General features: G+C 51.8%; 2 non-coding genes across 2 annotated transcripts; both read right to left on the bottom strand.

The window, feature by feature from the left end:
• Positions 1 to 13,904: 13,904 nt before the first annotated feature.
• Positions 13,905 to 13,976, bottom strand: TRNAE-UUC. Its single transcript has one exon. It is a non-coding gene; the product is annotated as a tRNA-Glu (tRNA).
• Positions 13,977 to 14,629: 653 nt separating this feature from the next.
• TRNAK-CUU lies at positions 14,630 to 14,702 on the bottom strand. The gene has a single exon. It is a non-coding gene; the product is annotated as a tRNA-Lys (tRNA).
• Positions 14,703 to 20,298: the final 5,596 nt, after the last annotated feature.

Raw genomic sequence — 20,298 nt, 5'->3', positions numbered from 1 at the left:
CTCTAAAGATGGCTGGCAGAAAGGTGGTGCTCAGCTCTGTAAGCAACCTGCCCAGTAGCCTCGCTGCCAGGGGATGCAGACATTTCTGTAAGGTGCAGAAAGAGGGTATTTGGCTTCCAAGTTAATATGAGAAATATGCATTTAGGAGATTGAATTTCCATTCTTTCATAGGGCCCCAGTGGCCTAATGGACAAGGCAATGGCTTTCTAAGTCAGAGATTGTGGGTTCACGTCCCATCTGGGGTGAAAAACTGCTTCTATATTGCAAGGAAACCTTGACCTTATTTTCACCAAGGAAGCTGGGAGATGTTTGAACACAAAATACTGGATCTTGGGAAAAATGCCCCAGAAATGGGCATCTTGACAAATGCTTTCTAAACTCCTCAGTAGCAAACAATTAATGCTAGTGTTCGTCTGAGACTAGAGGGAAGGGGAGTGTTTACTCCCACACCTCAGTGAGTGAAACAGACGGAAAGAGCAAGGCCGTCCTGAAAGAGAATGGATCTGTCTGGAGACAAAGCAGCCCCTGAGAATGAGCAATGGTGTGAAAAGAAGGGGTTCAAATGGGTGTTAGATGTAAGTTAGTGTTAGAGGGTTTATCCCTTCACCCTCCAATTACCGCGTCCTTCTTGCGTACACACAGAGCAGCAATACCCAAAGTCCCAAGGTGCAAACAATTAGATGCTTATTGGATTAAACTTGTAGCAAGCAACGATTCCAGTTTCCTTCCTCAGTGTCCCCATCCCAGCCCTGACGCCACAGAGCCTTGCCTGTGGCCCTGTTCCCATTCTCCCCCTTAGCAAGACATAGGACATATGGTGACACATTTCCTGATCGGGCCAGGCATCAAGGTGGAAGGTGCTGATATTCCATTTGTCTCACTGCCCTGTGCGTAGTACAGTGCCCTGCACCTTCTCTCCTACGGACGTGCCACACCTGTTCCAATTAGCGTTCCAGACTTCCCACTATAGTTGGGTCCAGGTTGTCTAGTACAGGGGGGAGGGGCTTACTCCATTACTTCTCGGTTATTTCCATAGGCAATGTAACACAAGTATACTTAGCAATACACCAGCCGCTGTAATAATCCACAGCAACACCGAGAGACCTGAGCACTGCCGCATGGTCCAACATCCGGGCCACCACCGAAACACCTCCTCTCCTCCTTCGACGGGGTCAAGCTCTTAACGTGTCCAGTTGCTGGCAGTTGCAATACGCTGCCGCTGCAGATTTTCGTGCTTTTGTCCATATCATTAGTCCATTGAATGTCCACAAGGAAATGGGTTATTGTCCAAACCAACTTAACCACATGGTGTGGAATCAAGCTGTATGCGCTGGTTCGATTATTCACAGCAGTAAGATTCACAGATCTATCTGTGCACCAAAGCCCAGAGAGCAGTGTGTAGTGTGGAATTTGGTTAGGGGCTGGTGTAATTGTGCCCCCAGTAATATGTACATTTCCAGCAAAACACCTCGTACACAGTACACCCAATTGTCCACCCCTTGCCACGGGCAATTGGGTGTGCTCCTCCATGGCCATCAGGGAGGGGCACATTCAAACATCTTCTCTGGATTTACACCATTTTACACACCCATCCATTGATTCCCAGCGAGCAAATCCCCTTCTCATTATTCCCATACAGCTTGTGAGGCCCACCTTAGCTGCCGATTCACTTCCAGATACCACGGTAGCTATTACACAGGTGCTGGCCTCCTAGTCGAGCATTTTGAATTTCCATACACATCTTCCCCCAGGTCAGCCTTTTGAAGCCATCCTCACCCATGTCATGAGGTTTTCTGTTCATTGAAACACAACAATGCTAACAACAAGACAAACACCACAGACAAACAACACAAAACATAGATTCATGGTATTCTGGGTTAGTCTTTTGCTGGCACCAGCTTGTTTGTAGAGTGTCTTAGAAACAAAAGAAACAATTTCCACACACACACCCCGGTGGGGACAGATAAGTGCTTAATAATAATACCACTTCCTTTTACAAATTTCCTTGCTGATTGCAGGAAAAACAGAAGAATTCCCTCCAGGCTGTCCTTATTTAGTTCTATAGTCAGATAGTGAATTACCCCACTCGCTGGTCATTTATGAAATTCATGAGGTGGTGTGCCTCAGTTTCCCCTCTTGTACAACAGACCCAGTTTGCAATAGTTTCTCTGCTGTACCAAGCTTTAAGTTTATCCTCAGGTAAGAGCTGAGAGACAGCTTTAGATTTAGCTTTAGCACTGTACATACACCCACACACTCCTTAGGGTTAACCTGTCCCCCTTATTTTCAGGCTTGACTTGTTTTTTCACCTCCCTTTCCTGGAGGGCCACAATCTGAGTCTTCCAGTAGCTTTTTTGCTGACCAGATGTATTTATTATTTGCAGATCCTTTGTGCTGCCACTGATGGGCAGTTCTCTCCTTCCCCCATCAGCTAGGTCATTTGCATTCACACTGGCTTTTGGTCTTGCTTTTGGATCCAAAGCCATCAGCAGCTCAGAGACTGTCTTAAAAGGGACACAATCAACTTCCACCGGAGTTCTGATTACTTTCCACTTTCATCTTCTGCTTCAAAACACACAGATCTGAAAAAGAAACCACAACCTATTGTGGCTCCCTTTGGAGCCCTAATAGGGTTTGAATTAAGTACCATGTTTTGTTTGCATTTCTTTTACCCCTTCTCCAATATACACTGCACACTTCCTGGGAAAATGCACATTCCTTCCATAGTTTAACCTTCATAACATTATATTACAAACCATAAGTCTCAGTTTAGGTTTTTAAAACCTTACACAATTACACACAACATTTTGTTTTGTCTAACAGCCCTTGCACTGCAATAATTTTTTTTACACAACTGTACCCCGATTACACGTCCATCTTGTACAACCAGAGCCAGCCAGGGGCAGGCAAGTTAAGTGCCAATAGAAACCCCTGACATTCCTTTAGTGATTTTGCTTACATTACCCAGGAGTCAAATCATTTTGATGAGATTATCTCTCCGCCTGCTGCCTGCAGCCGTCCCCTATAGACCATTTCTGTGGGCAAAGGGCCCATTTCCCCTCAGAATGGCTGTAAAGGCTTCTCGGGACAAAACAGAGTGATGGTAGCAGCCACTTTACCTGACCCTCTTGTATAATTTAATTACTAAGCTTCCATCCAACGTGAATGCACAGAGCTGCACATACAGTTACATTTATATAACTGGGTTTTATTATTAAACCAAAAACTGCCTTCTTGTAACACCACAACTGTTGCCTTTACTATTTCCACAACTCACAAATGTTTACTTTCCTCCTAACTCTGTATTATTAATTTTTGCAAAGCCCTGAGCAGCTGCACTGCAGCGCTGGGGTGACTGCAGGTGGAGAAGCTGCTGTGGAGCAATGTAGAGCAGGTGCAGGAAGGAGACAGGGTCACTATTCACATTCTTAACTGCACAATTTTCGAAATTTGGGAATGTCCGAGAGGTGAATGCAGAGCAGTGACACTGGAGATGCCCAGACCTCCAATGGGGGCGGCATGGAAATTAATAATGGGAAGATCATTTGCGAAATTAGTCGTCACTGACAAGGTTTGTCTCTGTTCTTATTTCACGTTGTGGTGTTATTTAGCAGAACCAGGACATAGTTTTACTGTATTAATTAAACACTTAATTTTATTTAACTAAGCCAAAAACTTAGTGTCACTTATTTTTTCTCTGTCCTAGCAAGAACTAAATGAATTTTGTGACTTTCTGGAAAGTGCAGCGAGATTAAATGTGGAGAATTCAGTCTCTGTGTTTGTGAGCTGATGTTTTCCTCTCACAGGTCAGTGCCTGCATTGAAATACCAAGAGGGATCTAAGGGCTGGTGTATGCTGGGCACTGAACTGGCAGAGCGACGTCTCTCAGGGTGTGACCCCCCCCCCAAAACCCATAGAGTTAAGGTGACCTAAGCCCTGGTTAGATAGTGCTAAAGAAAAAGGAAGAATTGTTCTGTCAATGCAGCTATTACAGGGATGGGAAAACCCCTCCAGTCACTGTCTACTCTAAAGTGCTATAGCAGTGCCACAGCAGCGTTTGAAGTGTAGACAGAGTGAAACTAGATCTGGCTCCAGTTTACACTGTGGATGCTCAGGCACTAAGACTACAATAACCACAACAGCGCAGTGCTTGCGTAGTTAGCGGGATTCTTCAAACCTCGGAGAAGGAAAGAAACTCAGAACAGGGAGTCACCCTCATGGATCCAACCTTCTCCTAGGGAGCACACACCACTCCTGGCCAGAGAGATGATCAGCCCCCACAAATAGCAACATCATCTCCCTTGAAGCCACAGCTAGTCCAGAAACCCACACCCAGGTAACGGGAAGTCCCTGCCTGGAGCCAGGGGGACTGTGACCAGAGCCCTTCCCAAACCAGATACTTCTCTCACCGACAGAGACAGCTACTCTCATCCCAGCTGGGCAGGTCTTGCCTGGCACCAACAGGATTCACCCTGTCACTGCTCTCGCTCACTTGCCATCTCACCTCGGGGCTGGACTCCGTCCCTGCGACTTCTTTTCCCTTGGTAGGAAACACAACACAAAAGAAAAAGCAATGGTGGCGAGGCTCCTCTTCTCGCTACTCCCGCACCCCTGGGCTCCGGCTTCAACCCTCCTCCCATTCTGCCATCACAGCTACAATTAGAAATCTGCAGCCTGGGCTCACACCTGGTTGTCTCCCCAATCCTTGGCGCTGTCCAGCATGTCTCCCTCCACAGAAGTCACCTGGCCTCGTCTTAGACTCCATCTTCATATTGCTCTTCTCCTTCCCAGAGCTCCTGCTCCGCTCCTCAGGCCTGTCTGTCCTCAGCTCTGCAGGCAGAGGGGAAGGGGCATGATGGGAACACACACGCCCCATTCCAGACGCCACGCAGCATCCACAGGGCTACCAAACCACAACACCTTCGGCCAAAACCATCCCCCACCCCGAGGGAGCAAAAACCCTTTGTGAGCTCAGCACACACAAGCCAGGAAAAGATTAACACCCACACCCAGCCCAGCCAAAGTGGGAGCTTCCCCCACTTCCCGGCCACAGGCCCACGGGGCTCATGGATGGAGGAGTTTGGGGGGCTGTGGGGGCCCCTGAAGAACTAGCTCAGCGTGTGAATGAGTGACTGGGATGTACGTGGGGGCCGGACTGTGGGTTGGGGTGTCCAGGAGGACCCAAGGGAAGGGACTAGGGGGATTAGGGATAGAGCAGGGTGGGGTTACCAAGGTACATTGTGGGAATGTGGGATTTAGAGAGCCCAGAGTGGATGGGTGGGGGCGGGTTGGATGACCCCACAGTGGCTGAAAAGGGGAACCCGGCAGGTTTGGGGGTAGCAGAGATTGGAGATGAGGAACCTCACACCCTGGGGATGGACTGGGGGAGTGGGGGGATGGGAAAGTGGGGCCCAGCCATGGAGAAATGGGCTGGAGTCAATTAGGGAGGGGAGGAGGGTGGTGTGCTGAGGTCGGGGAGGAGGAGGTTGGGGGCAGGGCGCTGAGGACGGGGAGGAGGACGGGGAGAGGAGGAGGAGGAGGAGGGGAGGGCGGGGGAAGGGAAAGGCCGGGCAGAGCGGACAGGGTGGGGAGGGGATGCTGGGGCGGGGCTGGCGGGAGGGTCACAGGGGACACTGCAGGGACAGTTTGGGGTTGAGGGCCCCACGGCCCCAGGCTGCCGCTGTGGGGCTGCTCCCAGGCAGCCCAGCCCCACCCCGCTGGGGGTGAAGCCCTTTCACTCCGCGCTGCCTCTGCCCTGTGGCCCCCCCCCCGCAGCGGGCTGGGCCTGGCGCCTGGAACTGGGAGTCTGAGCCCCCGGCCCCCCGTGCAAAGCCGCCACTCACCGTCCCGCCCCAGCGCCCCTCGGACCGGCCCCGCCCCCCGCCCGGCACCCAAGCCGCGTCCCTCGCCCCCTCCGGGACCGCCCCTGGCCATGAGCGGCATTCGAATCCCAACGGCCGCAGCGCGCGCCGGGGGAGGGGGGGACAGCGAAGCCTCGGGGCAAGGGCCCACGCGCCGAGTCCCTGTCCCGCGCTCTCTCCGCCAATCAGGGAGCGGGGAGGGGCGCGGCGAAGTGACAACTTATGGCCTCTCCTCCAATAGAGTCCGCGTGTGAGAGAGAGGGAGAGAACTACGCTTCCCAGTGTGCACCGGGAAGGGGCGCGTTGCCTGAAGCGCCACCAGCCCCATTTCCTGAATGGGAGAACTGAGGCCCAGAGAGGCTGAGTGATGTGCCCAAGGACACTCAGGAAGTCTGTGGCAGAGCAAAGCATGTTTCTCCCCTCCCCCCCCCCACCGGGATCTGGCCTGTTACTGGGTGGTGCAGGGGCGGGGTCTCAGGAGAAGGAGCAATGGGAGGGCGGGGTCTCAGGGCAATGTGAGGGCGGGGTCTCGGGTGAATGGGTGGTGCAGGGGTGGGGTCATAAAGGGAAGGGGCAGTGTGGGGGCGGGGACTCAGGGGGAAATGGGCAGTGTGGCATTGGCTACTTGTGGGGAAGAGGCGCTGTGAGGGTGGGATCTCAGGGCAAAGGGGAAGCATGTGGGTGGGCTCTCAGGGGAAGGGGCGATGCGGGGGCAGGGATTAGAGGGAACCGGTGGTGCAGGGGCACGATCTCGGGGCATTGTGAGGGCGGGGTCCCAAGTGAATGGAGGGGGCTGGGGCAGGGTCTCAGGGGGGAAGGGGCGATGCAGGTGTAGGGTCCCAGGGGGAAGGGGCGGTGCAGGGGTGGGGTCTCAGGGGAAGGTGTGGGCAGGGGCAGGGTCTTAGGGAGAAAGGGAAGCTCAAGGGCGGGAACTCGGGGAAGGGGCCATGTGGGGTGGGGTGGGTCCTTGGAGATAGGGTGCAAGGGAGGGGTGTATTGGGGGCAATGTGGGAGTGGGGAGTCAGGGAAGGGGCAGAGTGAGGTGGGGTGCTGGGGAAAAGGGGCAATAGGAGGATGGTGCCTTGGAGGAAGGGGTGGGGCAGGGCAGGACTTCAGGAAAGGGGCGGGATTAGGGGGAACAGGCGATGTGAGGGGGGACCTCGGGGTTAGGGGCAGTGTGAGGACAGGACCTCAGGGGAAGGGGGCAGGGCTTTGGGGGAAGGGCGGAGCGGGGGGGGCAGGGGCATGGCTTTGGGGGGGCAGGACCTGGGGAAAGGGCGGAGCGAGGGGAGGCAGGGCTTTCGGGAAGGGCACAGCGGGTGTATGCTGACCATAGCTGGTCTGTGAGAGCTGGGGACACTCACCAGTCCACTTTCCTTGCTAGTATAGTGGTGAATATCCCTGCTTGTTACATGGGAGTCTGGGGTTTGATTCCCCGACGGGGAGGGTGACCCCTTTTGAAGGGTGGACAAGGAAATCCCTGGCCTGCCCGCCACATGCCTTGCATTCTCCTTCCACGGCCACTTCCCTTCGCACCCTGCACTGATGACCTTCACCTCCAGAGAGACAATTGCCCCGCAAGCACACGCTTGCCCTAGCCAAAGCCTCCCCCGAGGCCTGCACGTGGGGGCACGTTTCAGAGCGGCAAAGGGAAATAGGCTGGCCAGGCGCATGAGGACAATGGCCCAGACAAACGGGGAGGGACTTGGTCCAGGGGTGGAGGAAGACAGAAAAAGAGACAGGCATGGGATTGGCTTCCTGTCTTTTTTCCTTTGCTCAGCATTTGACCTGTGACTGTAATGGGGAGACTTGAGAAAGACCTGTGGCCGCCGGCGAGGTAGGTGGCCGCCCCGAGAGCGCAGAGCTGAGCATTTTCCGCTGGGTTGCTGGCTGCGCCCCCAGTGCCTGGCCGTGACCGTATAGTGGTTAGTACTCTGTGCTGTGGCCGCAGCAACCTCGGTTCGACTCCGGGTCACGGCATTGCTTTTTGGTGGGGAGGGGCTATCCTGCAGCACGCCTCATGGCTCAGTCTGATGGTGTCCGTTTGCAAAGAGAGCCATCAGCCGGTCCTCAGTTTCTGCCTGGTAAAGGCAAGTCAGTGGGGTCCATCCATCAGAAAAAGAGTCTCAGGACTTCTTGCTGGGCGCCAGGGTCCAAAAGCAGCGCATTCCCTCCTGGAAAGGGCTGTGTTTCGAATGTCCGTCCAGTGCGCGTTGAAGGGAAGGATCTGTGTGCCAGGGAAGCTGCGTCTCTCCAGAGGCGCTTGAGAAGCCAAAGGGGCCGTGGGTGAGTTTGTGATGAGGTGAGTGTGAAGTGTGGAAGGGGGAGGGTGGCAAGAGGAGGTTTTGAGAGGAAAAAAGGTGCTGCTGAGCTGGTAGGTGAGGGCAAGGTCCCAGGCGGGTGTTGTGTGGGGAGCTGTGTAGGCCCGAAAAGGCGTCTTGCTGGGCAAGGGCAGGTGAGGAGGGCCAGGGCTTTTCCCAGGACTGTTGCTGCAGCCAAAGCCTTTGGGAAGCAGAAGAGGACCATCTCTCTTTCAACACCTACATCACATATGGTTTTTAGACACCATCACCCTCATCTAAAGTTTCAGGTTTCCTACAACCCTGTGCCTTCTGAGGTGTTCTAATCTCCCCCCTCACTTATTAGATGGACACTAGGACAGAGGCAGAATAGAGACACTTAGCTTAATCATTCATTCATTCATTCATGCCCGTCACCCCAACCGGGGTATGGGCCAACCACAGATCTCCATAGTCTTCTATCCTGGGCCATTCGCTCTAGCTGGTTCCAGGTATAGCCCATTTTTTTGCTATCAACCTGAAGGTCGCATCGCCAGGTATTTCTTGGGCGGCCTCTTTTCCGCTTGCCTTGGGGGTTCCACTGCAGTGCCTGTCTGGTGATGTTGGTTGGCTGCTTGCGTAGTGTATGTCCTATCCAGCCCCACCTTCTCCTTCTAATTTCTTCCTCTGCTGGGAGTTGATGGGTCCTCTCCAAGAGGTGGATGTTACTGATGGTGTCTGGCCAACGGATCTGGAGAATCCTTCTGAGGCAGCTATTAATGAAGGTCTGGATCTTCCTGGTGGTTGTTTTGGTTGTCCTCCAGGTTTCAGCTCCATACAGTAAGACTGATTTCACGTTGGAGTTGAACAGTCGAATCTTTATTGCCAAAGACAGCTCTCTGGAGCTCCAGATGTTCTTGAGCTGTAAGAAGGCTGCTCTTGCCTTACCAATCCTTACTTTGATGTCTGCGTCTGTGCCACCCTGCTGGTCGATGATGCTACCTAGGTAGGTGAAGGACTGCACTTCTTCCAGGGGGCTTCCATTCAGTGTGACTGGGTCGTTGCTGATGGAATTGATCCTAAGGATCTTGGTCTTGTCCTTGTGGATGTTGAGGCCAACCTGTGATGATGTGGCTGCCACTACGTTGGTCTTCTCTTGCATCTGCTGTTTACTGTGCGAAAGGAGTGCAAGGTCGTCGGCAAAGTCCAGGTCATCAAGCTGGGTCCACAATGACCATTGAATTCCATTCCTACGCTTATAAGTGGATGTCTTCATAATCCAATCGATGACGAGAAGAAAGAGAAGTGGTGACAACAAGCATCCTTGTCTGACTCCGGTTCGCACCTGGAAGCTGTTTGTGAGCTGCCCTCCATGGATCACTCTACAGTGTATGCTGTCGTATGAATTCTTGATCAGGTTGACCACCTTTGCTGGGATGCCGTAGTGCCGAAGGAGCTTCCAGAGGGTCTCTCGATCCACGCTATCGAATGCTTTCTCATAGTCAACAAAGTTGATGTACAACGAGGAGTTCCACTCCATAGACTGCTCAATTATGATGCGGAGCATTGCTATCTGGTCCGTGCATGATCTGTTCTGCCAGAAACCTGTCTGTTCATCTCGTAGCTGTGGATCGACGGCATCCTTCATTCTCTCTAAGAGGACTCGGTTGAAGATCTTCCCTGGCACCGACAGGAGTGTGATTCCTCTATAGTTGGCACAGTTGCTGAGGTCTCCTTTCTTGGGGATTTTGATGAGATATCCCTCTTTCCAGTCAGCCGGAATCACTTCTTCTTCCCATATTTTCTCAAAGAGGGGGTACAGCATTTCCACTGAAGCATCCAGGTCTGCTTTCAGGGCCTCTGCTGGGATATCGTCAGGTCCAGCCGCTTTCCTGTTCTTCATCATGGTGATGGCTTTTCTGATCTCATTTCTGGTTGGTTTATCGCAATTGATTGGGAGGTCCTCGTTGGCTGGGTCGATGTCTGGTGGATTTGGTGGTGCTGGTCTGTTCAGGAGTTCCTCAAAGTGCTCCACCCATCTGTTCATCTGTAACTTAGCTTAATGAGAACCTCAAACTCCCGCACGGTGGGCCACAGAGTCAAGCAGCCAGCACTCACAATCGGTACCGGCCTTGTTTGGGTTTTTTTTTTTTTTTTTTTTCCCAAACTAGCTCAGCACTCAGGGTGTTGAGCCCTTCTGGAAATCTTGCAAAAGAGTTTGGAGCCTGAATGGGTGTTGAGTTCTTAAGAAAACCATGTTTTTGTTTTGTTTCCCCAAGAAAATTGGGGAAAAAAGATTAAACTAGGGTGAACCTGGATGTTTATTGCTGTTTTCGTTCAGCGCCACTAGGCTCTTTCGAAAGCCGGTCCGTTCCCCATTACAGAGGGTCCAAGCAGAGCGAGTGAAGGAACCCCTGTGCTCAGCATCACAACCTGAGCCCGAGGAAAAGCACTGAAACACGCTCAAATGACGCTTTAGGTTCATCCATCAGAATCACAAGAGCAAGACAAAGACATCTCAAGAGGAAGAGTCCTCGGCTTTCATTTACCCCATCGCAACCCTCTTCACTTCTTCTTCTGCCTACCTAGAGGCTCGTCCAGGAAAATCACTCAACTGATTATAATTTGGGCAGAGAAACCCAGGGAGGGCTTGTGCTCCCCCTCCATGTGAGCGGATAGCACTCTGACTTCATCTACGGGGTCTCTCAGCTTTGGCTTCCCCAGTTTGTCAACTTGGTGCAGGCAGGAAGCAGGCTCTCCTCGGCTTTGGCAAGCCACTTTCTGTCCAAATTGGGAAACCGGTCCAGTCTCCATTCCCCTGTGAGAACAAGAGCAGAGAGTTCACCAGCTGAACCCAATCCGAGGCATTGAAAAAAAATGGAATTATGCTTCCCGTTCCTCCGTCAGGATCACCAGGGAAACACACCAAAATCCCAAGAGGAACAACTCGTCTCTGTTTTAGTTACCCCCAACGCAATCCTCTCCCCTTCTTCTGCCTCCCTCGAGGCTCTTCCAGGGACAAAACTCATTGAGCTGATAGGATTTGGGGGATGGAAACGGAGAGAGGGGGTTTGACACCTCCTGAGAGGATGTGGACGCGATAGAACAGCTCTCTCGGTTTTAGAAGCCTCCTAGCCTGGCTCTTTTGTTGTCAATTCTGTGCCATCAGGAAGCAGCGAAAGCAGGGTAGGGAGGGCACCCGGTGACGTTGCACTCCATACGTTTTATGAAAAGATGCTTATAAGTGTGAGTATGATGTAAGTGGAATATGCTTGATGCAAAAGGTCTCTTGTAAGGTATCATAACAAAGGTTCTAACCTACTGAATATATGCCTCCTATTTGTATGCATGTCTCATTCTTGTCTCTGAAGCTGGAAATATGAAGTCTAACTCTGAGGTCCTATTGTAATTGTGCAAAGCGTGGGCCACTAATGGCGGTTTAAAACCTTGACGGCTCCCATTGACAATTGGTTGTAAATGGTTTATTGACCTGCAAACCTTCCTGTGTATGTGTGGGCCAACCCAGGAAGAATGGAAACTAGGGGTCTTACAGAGACCACGATAGTGGAATCCATCTTAAATCTGGTATTTTTCCATTTAGAAGGAAGGGTGAGGACCCGGAGAGACAAAAGATTCCCGGCTTATGCCAAAGCTATAAAAGGGGGTGAAGCAGGACAAAGGGGCTGCCAGTCATGAGAAAACCCCTGCCAGTCATGAGAAAACCTAAGATGTCTGCTGGAAGTAACAAAGACCGAAGCAGGGGAAAGGATTGGGCCCAGACTAGGCAGGAGTCTTTGAAAGAAGCTGATTGGAACACCTCTGAGGGTGAGCTATTCCCTGGAATCAGTTTATTAATGTATTAGGCTTAGGCTTGCGTGTTTTGTTTTAGTTTGCTTGGTGACTTCCTTTGTTCTGTCTGTTATTACTTGAAATCACTTAACTCCTACTTTTTAGCCTTAATAAAAATGACTTTTGTTTATTAATAAACCCAGAGGAAGTGATTAATCCCTGGGGGAGCAAACAGCTGTGCATCTCTCTCTATCAGTGATCTAGAGGGTGAAGAATTTAGGAATTTACCCTGTATAAGCTTTATAGAGAGTACAAGGGATTTATTTGGGGTTTTGGATCCCACTGGGAGCTGGGTGCTGGAGACAGGTGCTGAGCTGTTTTGAGTTAAAGTCTGCAGCTTTGGGGGTGTGGCCCAGAGCCTGGGTCTGTGTTGCAGCAGGCTAGGGTGTCTGGCTCAACAAGGCAGGGTTCTGGAGTCCCAAACTGGCAGGGAAAACGGGCTCGGAAGTAATTTCAGTCCCAAGGGGATCTCTGTGACCGAACCCATCACAGTGGCGTAGTCGAGCAGGATATGTGCACAGCTGATTGCTTTGAGACACTGGTAGTGATTTTTAAGCGTGTTGCCCGGAGGACAGACAAAGTGCTTATTCGGGAAAGGGAAGATGACAACTTTGGTTGCCAAATTGGCTGGGAAAGCTCTGGATATATTCAGTAAGATGCCTATTGCTGATGCTTCAAACTATGGTCTATTTAAGGAATTGGTTTTGAAACAGTTTCAGATTAGGCCCGAAACCTAGAGGGTTAAATTCACAACTCTTTCAACTCCCAGAGCCCTTCTACAGCACAGATGATTTGTATACACCTTCACCGTGAGCCAAATTGGCAGGTTTCCGGGAGCCCTGTGAGTCCGATGTTGTTTTAGTCTCCCTGCTGATTTATTAGGAGACTAAAAGATGGACACCAGAACTGAGGCAGACTACGGACACCGCATTCTGAGAAAACACTGGTGAACCTCCAACTCCAGCAGTGTGGGCCACATAGACAAGTAACCAGCACCCGCAATCTTTACAAGCTTTTTTCCAAAATAACTCATCTTTTGGAAAAATAGGTTGAGCCTTTTTGACAATCTGGCTAAAGATTTTAGTGCCTAACTGGGAGCCTAGTTCTTCTGAAAATCGGGCCCTAGCGGTGGGTGTGAGACCTTCTGAAAATTCTGGCCAATGTGTCTGGAAGCTCCAAGAACCATCGCAACTTTGAGCATTTACTAGAACAGGATGAACAAAACCTTCCTTCCTTGACCTACAATCACCTTGATTCCAGGTTGAGGTTTCAAGAGAATTGATTTGATTCTTAGATGCAATGCGAAACAAACACCCTCCTGTAGACATTGGAAGAGGGAGGCTGAAATGGATCTGCCACTAAACCACATTGCCTTTCATCAGTAGCCACCTGAGCAAGAGGGTAACCACTGGCCTAGAGGTGAAAGGCCCATAGCCCATGCTCAGAAGCCTTCAGCGGCTAGATCTTAGGAATGGAAAAGCTTAATGATCTTTCTCCGGGGTGGTTACTTCCAAAGACTTGTATATAGCGCTGGGTGAAAGGTTTTGGGATGAATATTATATTTAGTGAAATATTTTGGTGGACCCAAAATGATTGTTTGGTTTGGTTTGGTTTCACCAAGAAAAGTGAAAAGAAAAAAAAAAGATCTTGGGTCAAAGTGCAATGTTGTTCTAATTTAGGTTAGGCTAGGTAAGAAGGAAAAACTAAATTGTTTGCACAAGTAAGTGTATTTGTGTAAAAGGGTGCAGAGGCTGGGCTTTAAAGGGCAGAGAGCCATATCGTAGTAGTTGGAAGCTTTGCTTTCCCCATGGCCTCCAAAAAGTTTCCAAGCATTCTGAAGGAGGCCAGGAAGTTGCATTCTTCCAGTTGAATTGCAAGCGAGGAAGGCAAGGTAGGCTTTTGTTGAAGAGAGTAACTCCCTGACCGGGAATCGAACCCGGGCTGCGGCAGTGAAAGCACCAAATCCTAACCGCTAGACCACCAGGGAGATTGCATTTGGGGAGTTGGTCTCGACTTTCTAGGCCTACTTTCTGTCCAACTGAGGCCATTCGTTCGTCTTCAAAGAAGGTTAACACAAGCTCTGAGCTCTTCGTTTCCTTACGGTTCCCTTCCTATTTTTAGCACTGATATGAAAAAGAAACAGAAAACATATTAAAACAATTTCCAGTATTGTTATACATTGAGGCCACGTCTTTTTTTTTTTTTTTAAACAGTTTTATTGCTATCTTGTTTTACTCTCCATGGGCTTACAGAAATGTACGAGGGATGAATAAGATGTGGTTGGATTCGTCAGCCTTAAGCAATCTCCATCCCAATGAAGAGGGCTGGTGGAGGATTTGAGAAAGAAGCAGTTATCTCAACTACTGAGCGCTGGCGAAGATATAGAAATAAGTAGAGAAGCTCTAGATGGCTGCTCAGGGGGTGGGGGGCAATCAGCTTCTGAAAGGTTATTTTTTCCCTCTCTTGCCTGGGCTAGAAGAGACTCAACTCTCTTAGGACCATGGAATTGTCAATGTGTCTTGTCTTCATGATGTACTAAAGGTCCAAGACCGCCTCAGCTGGTTGAGAGGACAAAGAGTGGATTCCGTTATGCTCTGAGACTCAAATGGAGAGAGTGATGTCGAAGAGTGCAAGATCAAACGCCCAACGTGGGGCTTGAACCCACGACCCTGAGATTAAGAGTCTCATGTTCTACCGACTGAGCTAGTCAGGCTAGGCCTCAAGGGGTCGCAAAGGCGCAGACAGTGCAAAAGAAGAGCGAAGGAAGTTTCTTTGCGTGCTGAGATTCGTTTCCTGACATTTGCCTTCTTTCCTGGTTCCTTCGCTCTCCAGCTAGCAAACAGGGCCCGTTCCAAGGCTAGTTAGATGCTGGTGTCTAGACCAGAGAAGTGGGGTTCATCTAGCAGCTGCTCAGAGAAACCTGGGTGGGAGGGTGGAATTTAGGATTCTCCCACCAGGAGGAGGTGCTGTTTCTCAGAAAAAGCTTCTCAGCGCCCAAAGAGGGGGCAGAGAAGACAGTTCCCCGCCGGCCGCCAGACACATCTTTTCGCAGGGAATCAGAACCCCCTGGGGTAAAACTCTTCCAAGGATGTGCGGCTCCAGGAATGTCAGAGAAGGGAAGGACTGTTTGCTTTAGGAGGTGGGTGCGGGAACCTGCAGGTCCTTAGTCCCTCCAGCGTCCAAAGAATGCATTTGGGGGGAAGGGGCCGGGATAGACAAAGACAGGAAAGACGGGCTTGCGGCTCCTGTGCAAACACCATGTTGCCAGCGGTCCAAGAGAAGCGGGTGGGGGTTCGAGCATTTTGGCTGCTTCCTGAGGGCACGGAACTCACAACCTGGCAATGCTCAGACCCCCGTTCCTCGGGAGTTTTCTTTGTGTTGGTCTTGTGATGCTGAGGGAGGAAGCTGAAGCATCATTTGAGTTTGTTTCAGTGCCTTTGGTTGGGCTAAGGTTGTGACCCATTCATATATATAGTATGAACTATATACACTAACTATACTATAAACGAATAAAGTTAACTACAACTATATAAATCTGAACTATATATACAAGAATTAACGAGAGAAACTACGAGTAGCTAGGAAGTGGAGGTCAGCTAAGCCGCTCCACTGTTCCAACGACCGACACGGGCAGTAAGAAGGAACTGAGGGGCGGGTGGGTCAGCAGGGGTATATATCTGGCGCTATAGCGGCGCCACTCCAGGGGGCTCCCAGCTTATGCACCGAGTGTTGCTAGGGTAAAAATCTTCCGACGAACGTGCACACGGCGTGCGCACACCTAACTGGAATGCATATGAGCAATCACTCGAAGAAGAACTCCTTCTTTCTTGTATATTGCAAAGAAACCTGGTGTTATTTTTCACCAAGGAAGCTGGGAGATGTTTGAACACAAAGTATTGCAGCTTGGGAACAATCCCCTAGAAATGGCATCTTCCACTCCACAGATCAGTAGCAAACAGTTAATATTAGTGTTTGTCTGAGAATAGAGTGAAGGTGAGTGTTTACTCCGACACCTCAGTGAGTGAAACAGACAGAAAGAGCAAGGTTGTTCTGAAAGACAACGGATCTGTCTGGAGGCAAACAGACCTTGAGAATGAGCAAGAGTGTGAAAAGAGGTTCAAATGTGGGTTAGGTGTTAGTTAGGTTGGTCTGACAAATTTCAAGAAAATACCAATGCTCATAGACTGATGCAGACACGGCCTTACAACTCCCCCACTGCCAGCTCCCGATCGGTGTCAGAAGCTCTCCCTTTCCTGCTCCCCAGCCCTCAGCCCCAGGAACCACTGTCCTCTGCTTCCCCCTCTGGCCCCACCAACTTTTCCTCCCATTTCTGGGTTCCTCGACCCAGGGGCCAGACATGGGGTCCTACTCACCGCAATGCTCTCCACAAGGGCTGCTTTGGAGACCTGGGGCTCCAGAGTGTCCAGCTCCTGCTGCTGTGCCAAGAAGCACAGACGTGGGACAGCATGGAGGAAGCCGAGCTGTTGGGCCCTGTCCTCCACCAACTAGGAGTGGGGGAGAGAGAGAGAGAGAGATGGTTAGGTGAGGACCTCCACATGGGCGCCAACTTATATGGGTTCCTGGGGCTTTAGCCCCAGGAATATTCACAGTCAGGGGCTCTGCTCCACCAATATTTGGAGCTAGGTTTCTCCCCTGCTTGGAGCGCCCCGCCCCCGCCCCCCCCCCCCCCCCCCCCGCCGCCGCCACCGCCAGGGCTGCAGCTTCCCCCCCGCCACCCCAGAGCTTCCCTGCCTGACCGTAAAGAGTGCGCAGCGAGCGTCTCTCTCCCTTGCTGCTGCTGCCGCCGCCTAAGGGCTACAGCATAAGAGCAGTGCTAGCTGCTGTAGCACCTCAGGAGGGGAGGGGACCCTGCCGTTTTTGGCAGCCCTCCCCTCCCGCTACCTGGAGGAGACACGAAGGGGACTTCCGGCCAGGAGACGGACATCACTCTCCTTAGCATCTGCTGGGGCTTCTGTGAGTGTTTGCCCTGCAGACAGTCTGCACCGAGGGAGAGGAGGCTCCCCAAAGTCCTGCCTGGCTTGGTGGGGAGCAGTTCCAGAGCAGCGCCCAGGGACTCCATGACACCCGGTACCCACCACAGGGGAGGCGAGTGGGCTTTCTGGACCTGAGAGAGTCCCTAGGAGCATGTGCAGTGACTGTGGTGCAGAGTGAGTGTGCTGACGGGGAGCGGGGCGAGGAGGGGTCCCTCCCCTGGAGCTTGTGGCTGCCGGTAATGGGGGCAGGGCGGGAGTCCTCTCTGGCCATAGCCCTGGGGCAGCCTGTCTGCATCCCAAGTTCCTTATCCCCAGCCCTGCCCCACCCCAGTCCCTGCACCCCCAGCACCCCAGCCCTGAGCACCCTCCTGCACTGTGAACCCCTCATCCCCAGCCCAACCCCAGAGCCCTCACCTGAGGGGAAAAACATGCAACTTAAATTTGGTGGTCAGTTTGGAGTATCATTTTGTTTAGCATGATACTTGACTATTTTACACCCCTTTAAAGTATATAACTAGTCGTATACAGGTGTTACAAAGTGGGAATGTTCTTCTCTGAATACAGTGTGGGTGCCTCAGTTTCCCCTGTGCATTTCTCAAGGATCTAGATGGTGGGATAAGGGGGTGTGATTGTTGCAGAGCCCTAGAGGGACAGTGTGAGCTGTCTGCACAGAGAATGGCTGCAACCCTGACTCCTGGTAACTGATGGCCTGGGCCCTCCCCTGCAAGGTGCCAACTGAAGGTGTTGGAGAACAAAGAGATCAGGTGGCCTCCTAATGCCTGGAAAAGAGACAAAGGCCAGAGGAGGGAGTGTCAGTGCCTGTGTGGACTTCTGGGAAGTGCATGGGGTGGAAGGGGATGCTGGGATGCTTTGGAACAACTCCATACAAAGCCAGTCAGGACTCTGGGGGAGCCTCCTCTCTCGGAGCGTACTGTCTCCAGGGCAAGAAGCTTACACCTTCCTGGGTCTGACCTCGGAGCATTCAGCCCTTCCACACCGTGCGCTTTCCGCAGTGAGTCTGCCCAGGCAGGTCCTGGGACAGCCAGAGGTCCCTGCACCCCAACTCTGCAGTCAGATGTGACTCTCAGCCAGATAGTAAAACAGAAGGTTTATTAGATGATGGGAACACAGTTTAAACAGAGCTTGTTGGTACAGAAAACAGAACCCCTCTGTCAGGTCCATCTTGGGGGGTGGGGAGCCCAGAACCAAGTTCTGGGTCTCTCCCCATTTCCCCAGCCAGCTCCAAACTGACACTCCCTCCTCTGGCCTCTGTCTCTCTTCCGGACAAGGAGGCCACCTGATCTCTTTGTCCCCAACACCTTCAGTTGGCATCTTGCAGGGGAAACTGAGGCACCCACACAGTATTCAGAGAAAATATTAACATTCCCACTTCATCACAACAAGTGCAACAAAGTATAATACTGTATATTGAAGTAGGCAAGTGCTGCTTCTGACTTTCCACTTTTAATTGACCCTTGTAATCTTGTGGCACTGACGCGTTGTAGCTTCATTTTATATCGGCTTACAGGGCGGGAGCGGGGGGGGCACCACCATTTTGGGCCTCACCAAAAATTATACAAACCTGCCGCCTATGGGTGGGCATGGGGGTTTCTGGCAGGGGAGGGAGAAGGTGAAAGGAGGCGAGTGGTGGGGGGGGGACTGACTAGGAGGGACGCAGCAAGCCAGCGGGGGGCTAGGGGGTGAAGAGGGGTGTGATGGTGGGGCTGAGCAGGGAGGGGGCAGGTCCTAGTTTACTGCTGTGATCTGGTCACCCCATGTGTGCCGTTTCTTCTTCCCCCCCCCGAACCTTGTTTCGATGGGGCGGAGCTGGGGAAGGAGGGTTTGTTTCCACGGGGCCGGGCGGTGCTGGGGGGGGGACCAGGGGGCACTTTTATATTAATAAGGAAATATTTTATAAATTTTAATAAAATAAACATTAGTGAGGAAAATCAGTTGTACAACTATCAAAACAAATTATTTTCCTGATATGAAAGTGCAAATCAGCTAATTAATATATGATGCAATGTATGTAATAGATAATTTTGTTATTATTTATATAGTCATGGAAAGTAAATAATACATGGAAGAAATGAAAGGGGTTTTTTAAAGGGTTTTTTTTGTTTTAGTCATCCCTGCCGGGGCCCCATCGAAACTGTTCGAATTGGGCCCCGCACTTCCTGAAGCCGCCCTGACAATGAGGCTAATCATCTAGTGGAACAAGGGACGTGGTTAATTCCCCATCACTGCCCTGTGTAAATGAAGACCGCAGCTCTTGCTGCAAGACACATGGTGTGTGGGTGTCCCTGTTCCCCCTTCAGAACCTCTGGTACATGGTGCTTCCCTCCTCCCAGTTCAAGATCCCCATCATGTGGGTGCTCCCATCCAGGATCTCTGGTGGGTGTCTCTGTCCCCCACCCCATGAACTAGCTCCCGTGTGTGGTTTCCCTGCCTGCCCCATCCGGGAACTGTGGGTGTCTCTGTTCCCCTTTTCAAGATCTGTGTTGCAGGGGGGCATCCCTCCCCCCAAGTCAGACTCCCCATCGTGTGGGTGCTCCCATCCCCCCTTCCAGGCTCTGCGGGGGATGTCTGTATAAAAAGAGACTGTGTCTCACTGTCTTGCCCAGGCTACGCTGCAGGGGCTATTCACAGGCGTGATCCCACTACTGATCGGCACAGGAGTTTTGACCTGCTCCATTTCTGACCTGGGCCAGTTCACCCCTCCTTAGGCAACCTGGGGACCCCAAGCTCCCCCAGGATCACCATATTGATGCCAAACTTGGTGCGGACACCTGATCGGTACAGTCCCCTGCAGCCCAGAACTCCTGAGCTCAACCAATCCACCAGCCTCAGCCTCAGCCTCAGCCTCCCCAGGAGCTGGGAATCACAGGTACCAACTACGGAGCCCGGCTTGTTTTGTGACCTGGCAGCTCGAGCTTTAAACTCTGCTTGTGAGCTCTGTGCCTGGGCCAGACGGGGACAGCCTGGAACTGGGAAATGCTCCTGCTTCCCCCGCCCCCATCTCATGTTGAGCTGCAGGCGCCGCTGTCCTCCCAGATAAGATCCCGGATGTTTCGGTGCCCCCTTCCCCCGCCCAGGTGTCCGGGTACCTCTGCCCCCCCCCATACAGAATCCTGGATGTGTGGGTGTCCGTCCCTCTGCAGAGGATCCTGGAGTGTGGATGCCCTTGTCCCCCCCCACAAGATCCTGGGTGTGTGGGTGCCACTCTCCCCCCCCAGTAGATCTCTGGTGGGTGGGTCCCCAGGGTGTGAGTGCTCCCATCCCCCGATACAGGCTGGGGGGGTTATAACTGGCTCT

The sequence above is a fragment of the Mauremys reevesii genome, linkage group 17 (genome assembly GCF_016161935.1).
Source record: "Mauremys reevesii isolate NIE-2019 linkage group 17, ASM1616193v1, whole genome shotgun sequence".
In the NCBI taxonomy this organism is placed as follows: domain Eukaryota; kingdom Metazoa; phylum Chordata; order Testudines; family Geoemydidae; genus Mauremys; species Mauremys reevesii.
This window is presented reverse-complemented; position numbering and strand designations above follow the sequence as displayed.